The sequence below is a fragment of the Dinoponera quadriceps genome, unplaced genomic scaffold (assembly GCF_001313825.1).
Source record: "Dinoponera quadriceps isolate SergipeBrazil2010 unplaced genomic scaffold, ASM131382v1 scaffold4187, whole genome shotgun sequence".
Classification (NCBI taxonomy): domain Eukaryota; kingdom Metazoa; phylum Arthropoda; class Insecta; order Hymenoptera; family Formicidae; genus Dinoponera; species Dinoponera quadriceps.
In genome coordinates this window covers 115441-121878 of record NW_014558557.1, presented here as the reverse complement: position 1 = coordinate 121878, position 6438 = coordinate 115441, and the positions used below count along the sequence as shown (strand labels likewise).

Below are 6438 nucleotides of genomic sequence, written 5' to 3'. Positions count from 1 at the left end.
ACTAAATGGGTTTTTCAGTGTAGCGTGTGCGCGGCGCGCCAAAGCGCCTTTGAATTTCCCGCCGTGCGGAAGTTCCCGCGAGGCGAGCGCCGGGCATCGCGCGACGAGCGGGAGAACGCAGGATCGATAAGAAGCGAGAATCGCGCGAGAGACGCATCATCCCGTTTTCGTTCGGTTTTGCCTGACCCCGGCGATGAGGCTTTCGCTTCGCGGGATTAGCCACGCGAGAAACATGTTTTCAGGAGAAAACAGGGAGCCGTTCGCTTGCGCGCCGAGGAACGGAATGCACGGCCGTTAGGGTTTGCACGCTCGAGAGAGAGAGAGAGAGAGAGAGAGCGCGATATCATCGTATCCATCGGCGGACTCGTTCTTTTGTCGTCGTCTCGGAGGAAAATAGACGCGCGTCAGTCGGGCCAATCAGGCAGGGTCGCGATAGGGAAAAGCTCGCGGGCGCAAGCGCTGCCGGGACGCTCACTGATGGCGCCACCTTCGTCGGTTCACCCCCGAAGCTTTCTCTCTTTCTCCTTGCCTCCGTCACCCTCCCTCTCTCGCGGTCCTCCGCCGTCGAGCTTTCGCCGTGCGCGCGGCAAGAGAGGAAGCAGGAGTCCGCGGGATTTTCAGCGGAGGCTCGCCGAGAACCGGTGAGTAAAGTCCTCGTGTTTCTCGCGGTACCTTCCCGACGAAGGGGGTAGCTCGGGCTCGGACGGGTATATATCGGAGGGTCTCTCGTGCAAGCTCGAGCCGGCTCGCCAGCGAGCGTATCGATTCGAGCCGGCGCTCTCGGGGCGAGTCCGCCCTCTCGTCGCTCCTCGTAAGCTCGCGCGAGCTCGCCGCCGTCTATTACAGCGCGCAGCTCCCGAGAGCCGGCTTCCCAGCGAAGGCTTCCCGGGTGAAGGGACTGTGCTACGACGAGGAGCGAGCAACAGTGCGCTGACGTAAGGGACGATCTCGACCGGCCATTACGCGCGTTCGGGCCGTTCGACGGTAGCGGCTGCTACGTGGTGCGCGTCGTCGCCGGGTCGTCCGCGCTCCCCAGGGGTGGTAGGTAGGTCGTTCGCTCGCTCGGTCGACCGAGTCGCTACCGGTAAGTGCCAGCAACCGTGCCGCCGATCGTCAACCTCGTCGTTGCGCGACATGTCGCAATCGTCGTCCGCGCGTCGCGTCGTCCTCGTTCGCTCGAGGAGCCGGGGAAAAGCGAAGAGATCGCTCGGGGGGACGAGGAGGGGCCGAGGGTGGCGAGTCTCTCCGACGGGATTCCCCGAGAGTGATCGCGAAGATGCTCCGGAGCGCGAGTAATCGCCGGCGAGAAATGGCCGCCTTCGGGGGCCGCTGTGACTATTATTAGAAGAGGCCGCGCGCCACGGATGCACGCAGAGACGGGCGATCTCAGGGCCATGATATTCGAAAAATCGGAGCAGTAAGGAAAGCGAGACCGGTCGGTCGATTGCTCTCCTCATCGGCCGTGGTCGGTCAATCCGATTCTTCTACCGCTTGCGTTCTTCCAAGTGTGCCCCGCGATAAGCGCAACAAGCCTTCAGCCTTTTGCTCGAAACAACGAAACGCAACGCAATTTCGGACGAAAGGCGTTTCCCGCGCTGACTAAAGCCAGACGACGCGGAAATCTTGAGGACTGCGACGTCCGATAGCGGCTGGAAACCGTGCTTCTCCCTAGAAATCACGTTATAATTTAATATGCCGAGAGCTTGGCGGAAAGCTCAAGTGGGGTCTACAAGTGAGAATTTAAGGCGCAAGACTTGAGAAATTGGCCAATCACAGTCGAATTACAGGGCGATTGTGATTGGTGAATTTCTGAAATCTTACGCCTTACATTCTGATTGTCAGACCTCGCTTAAATGATTATTACACCAATTGTGAATCCGGACTTACCGTTAATCGCCTCATGTCGACGACGATCAACTCGATTTTGCCCCGCCGATAACGTCGTCTACGATGTGAACGCGGTCGCCGAGACGTGATGCAAATTCTTCGCGAAGTAACGTCATGTTTGTCTCTCTCTCTCTCTCTCTCTCTCTCGGCCGGAGGAGGCGGATTTAATTAACACAGATTGAGGTTCAACGAGATGTTTGTCTGATCCGCTTCTTGCGCCACGAAATTAACATCGATCGGTGTACTCCGGTACAGCTTGTGCTCCGGTAGGTTGTTTAACACTGAACTCTCTCCATCAAGGCTCTTGCGGCGAATCTGAAAAATCGCGAACATTTTCAAATCTACGAGTGAATATTGCCAGATTAATTACGAAGATACACCCATTTGGTTGAATCAACTAAAAAATGGCTTTCTCAGTGTGACTATGAGAGATGTGTGCATTATCGGAGATAATTAATAGATAAAAATACGTGGAAAAATTAAATCCAGTTGCATTATTAATCAGAAAGAGGGGACAGCCAGGTGCGTTGGGGAAACAGAATTTCCGATTCTTGCGACCCAAGCGTGATTCTTATAATCGAAAACTTGATTTCCTTTAACTAAAACGCATCTAGTTGTTCCCCTCTTTCCGATTGACACAACCAAACTACTTTTCCGTGTAAGATTGAATTTTCCAGCAACTTGTAAATCCACCGAGAAATGGGCCGTTCGACGGTGATATTAGAAATTCAGTCAGCTCGGTTGATTTTACACCGTGAATAAAATCGAATAAAGAGAATTTGGAACAATCGGCCCGCCCTCCACCCGCTCGACTCGGTCCCTCGCGTCCGTCGGAGGCGTCGGTCGTGCGCGCTACTACTTTTAAAGCACCCTGTACACCGCACCTTGCACGTAGGACGAGATTGCTAGGGCAGCATCGTACACCCTTTATTGATCTAAAAGGCGGTCTCGCGGGACGGATTACCTGGGCAGCGACACGGTTCGGGTTCATCGGGGACGGCGCGATCAGCCCGCCAATCGAACCCGCGCGCGCGAATCGATATAATCGAGCCGTCGTCGTCGTTATATTTTTCTCTCTCCTTTTCCACTTCCATGTATATACGCGCTGCGGGATCGCAATCGCCATGCCGGCCGGGTAATAACCGCGCACACTCGATCCGATAGCACTCATATTTATACACGAGTCCACCGAGGGTTCACGAGCCTTGCGTGGGTCTCCTTCGAACGAATCAATACCCTTTTACGGCCTGCGAAAGGTCCTCCTGTTCGCCGCGCGCAGTCAATATTTATCGCCCTCTTAATATCCGATCAACGCGCCGCGTGCGAAACCGCTCGAAAGCTGCCATTTTTCATTCGAGACGACCAGCCGGTAATCGGCGGCGAAGACACGATTGAATTATCGGCATCGCTAATCCAGCCGGCTCACATTATATCGGCCCACATTATAGCGAGAGAGTCCACATTACTGATCGGCTAATTTAATATGAAATTTTCTAATCGGTGGTCCAGCGGAAAAACTCGCCAGCCGATGTGAGTGGACGCGCGCTAACCGGACCCTCGCGGAAATAATGGCTAATCTCGCTAAAGCTACAATTATTTTTGCGGCGTCAAACGTAAATTGTTATTTTAATGGAAGAATTGTTGAATAGAACAATACGCATATCGGGTCATTGATATTATAATAATAGAAAAAAAAGGTTCTCGCGACGATATAGTTCTTTTACTATACGGTTACAATTCGACGGAAGTAAAATGCTGATGGATCAATAGAGCTTCCGACAGCGTGCATAATTGGTGTAAATCTTCTTGATTCGATAACATTATACTAATATATCATGTATTGTTTTAATAATATCATTAAAAGATATTTCATTGAAATTATAGTCATTTACGGTCTCAACTGTATCTCATCTTCTGGTTTTAATTTAACAATAATAGCAGCAATATGTAAGATTATTATTATCACTGGCGTTATAATAACACTTATTAAAACTGGTTCTTTTAACTATAATTTTTTCACTTATGCAATTATTTTTGTTACGAATATCAAAACTTTCTTCCGTGTATTGAAGGATTTACTTCAATTACACGCATTGCTGGAAATTCTATTGATTCAACAGCGTTTTTTTTTCATGCACACAAATAAACTAGACACTTTGTTTCAATATATAATCAGTAAATATTTTTATCTCCTGACTACAATTCTTTCACTTATGCGCGACTATAGTTACAAACATTAAAACTTTTTTCTCAATGTATTGAAATCAAGATAAAATTTACTCCAATACGCGCCACTGGAAATTCGATTGATTCAACGGCATCTTTTCCGCCCCCGAGTACCAAAGATTCTTTTTTCAGTCAATTTTTCGCGGTCAGTCGGATGATTTTTATACAACTGACCTACAGGCGCAGTGATTAGATAATTTCCCACTGATGTGACGTCAATAATATAGAAATCACCTGGCAGGCAACAAAAAGTACGTGCAAAGTATAAAAATGTGAATGCCGATTGGCCAGGCCTGATTTGTACGAAGCGATGATACTATCGACATTGTTGCACGATTCAACATGTTTATAAATTATAATTAAAGGCATACGACAACGCATGACAAAGCTTCCGACCAATTATGTCGAGTCTTAAATATATACAAAATAGCATTAATTAAATATTTACATAGATGAATCATAGACATTCAGATGCACTGGTACTTACGTGACATTCAGCTGTATAACTATTAATTACAAAGGCCACGTGTGTCGCATTCACACGTGTGTGTTTACGCAAATTGTTATCACCGCTCACGTTGATATCTAAATTATCATTCTGTTCGACATCGGAATGTGCGAGCCGACCGTGAACGGTCGTTACTGTTTACCGTTTCTCCCCGTATATGTGGACGTGTAAGTAATACTTGTAAAACAATCTTAGAATGTCATTTATAGATGAATTCATGCGTGGACGTGCGATACTGGCTCGGAACGGTTCCCCTTGAGTCTATACAGCGTCTACCGATTTAGCAGCGAAGACGACCGGTCTATAGACGCTCATTGCGCCGTACAGTCTCGATATAGCGGGGAAACATGTCGCGCGCGGTATTAGATCACGTCGCTATGGCCATCAAATTACGAGATCGATCGCGACATATAAGCGGACATAACGCGTACGCTCTGAACGCGGTCCGCATTGAGAGAAATCCTGCTAAAATTACAGCCACTTTCAACCTCAACTATGCCTTCTTCTGGTTTTAACTCCTAAAAAGCAGCAGCAGCTACAAGCACGCAAGCCCAGTAGGCACCAACCAACAGTAACATTACATACGTTATAATTGTTGTTATAATGTAAACTCAACAATGTTAGTGCAATATAATACACGCATTGTGAATATGCAGAACAGTTATAATGTTGAGCAGGAAGTTATAATATTGTTGTAATATTACTGTTAGTTAGTGTTTACTTAGGAGGTTATCATTAGCAGGATTGGGTAATAATTCGTTATTAAAGTTAAAATTAAGTTAAAAAGTTAGTAACTTTTCACTTGATTAATTTTAAATAAGTTAACTTAAATTAGTTATTTTAAAACGCACGTTTTTTGTAAGTTAAAGTAACTTGTCAATATTAATATTATTGTCGGGCTGTTTACAACGTAGAGTAAGAAAAATAAAAAGTTATGCCAGAACTTTTTTCGTCTCTCTGAGTCCCAGTGTTCTCTTTTCGTGTGAAGTCCTGAGCACAAAACGGTATTTTCTTATGAATAACTACTTTTTTATTATTTCACACAAATTTAATATAAGGTTAAAAAGTTAATTATGCAAAAGCATATATACAAGTTGGTCCATTTAAATCGGGCATTTTAAATATTTCACTTGTTTTTGATGATACGAAAAAATATCTAAGAAAAAACTGCACCGTCCGAGAAAGCAATTATGATGGTAACGAAGTTTTTTTCAGTGATAATTGTCCGGTTTATAACACATATCCGTTGGCCTGGACTCTCAATTTAAATGCTCTAGACTTTTTTGTAGGGAATGTTGAAAAATATTGCTTATAACGATGTAACAACTACATAAGAGAACACGAGAGAGCGTCGATACATGTACGAATATAAATTCAGAAACGATAAAAAGGACAAGAGCATCATTTATGTATCGTATTCAAAAATGCATTGAAATCGGAGGATATCATTTTGAATACCTCCTTTAATAAATTTTTCTGTTGAAGCATATGTTTGATATTTCTGTTTTCTTCAAACATACGTAATTTTCATGTTTAAGATCATTTAAAGATCATGTTGTCATAGGTCGTTGAACTCCTTTCGATGTTGATTATAAAATTACACAAACAAAAATGTAGTTGTATTAAAAAAAAATTATCTTTATCTTGACCTTCAAATCTCTGAAAAAATAACTGTAAAAAATGTGTTTATCATCATAATAGCCCTTCAAACGATGTAACTTTTTCCTTAGACATTTTTTCATATCATCAAAAACAAATAAAATATTTAAGATACGCGATTTAAATGAATTACCCTGTATATGTATACACATGGCATA

General features: G+C 44.9%; 1 protein-coding gene across 3 annotated transcripts in view; it reads left to right on the top strand.

Moving 5' to 3' along the window:
* Positions 1 to 513: 513 nt before the first annotated feature.
* Positions 514 to 6438, top strand: part of LOC106749932 (elongation factor 1-alpha) — a 16525-nt gene continuing 10600 nt past the window's right edge. The window contains exon 1 of one of the 3 annotated variants that reach the window (XM_014629900.1): positions 514 to 641. The gene's annotated coding sequence lies outside the window, so the exon portion shown is untranslated. Of the gene's footprint in view, positions 642 to 679; positions 936 to 956; positions 1046 to 6438 lie in introns of those variants that run through there. The other 2 variants (XM_014629901.1, XM_014629902.1) reach the window with 2 other exon arrangements.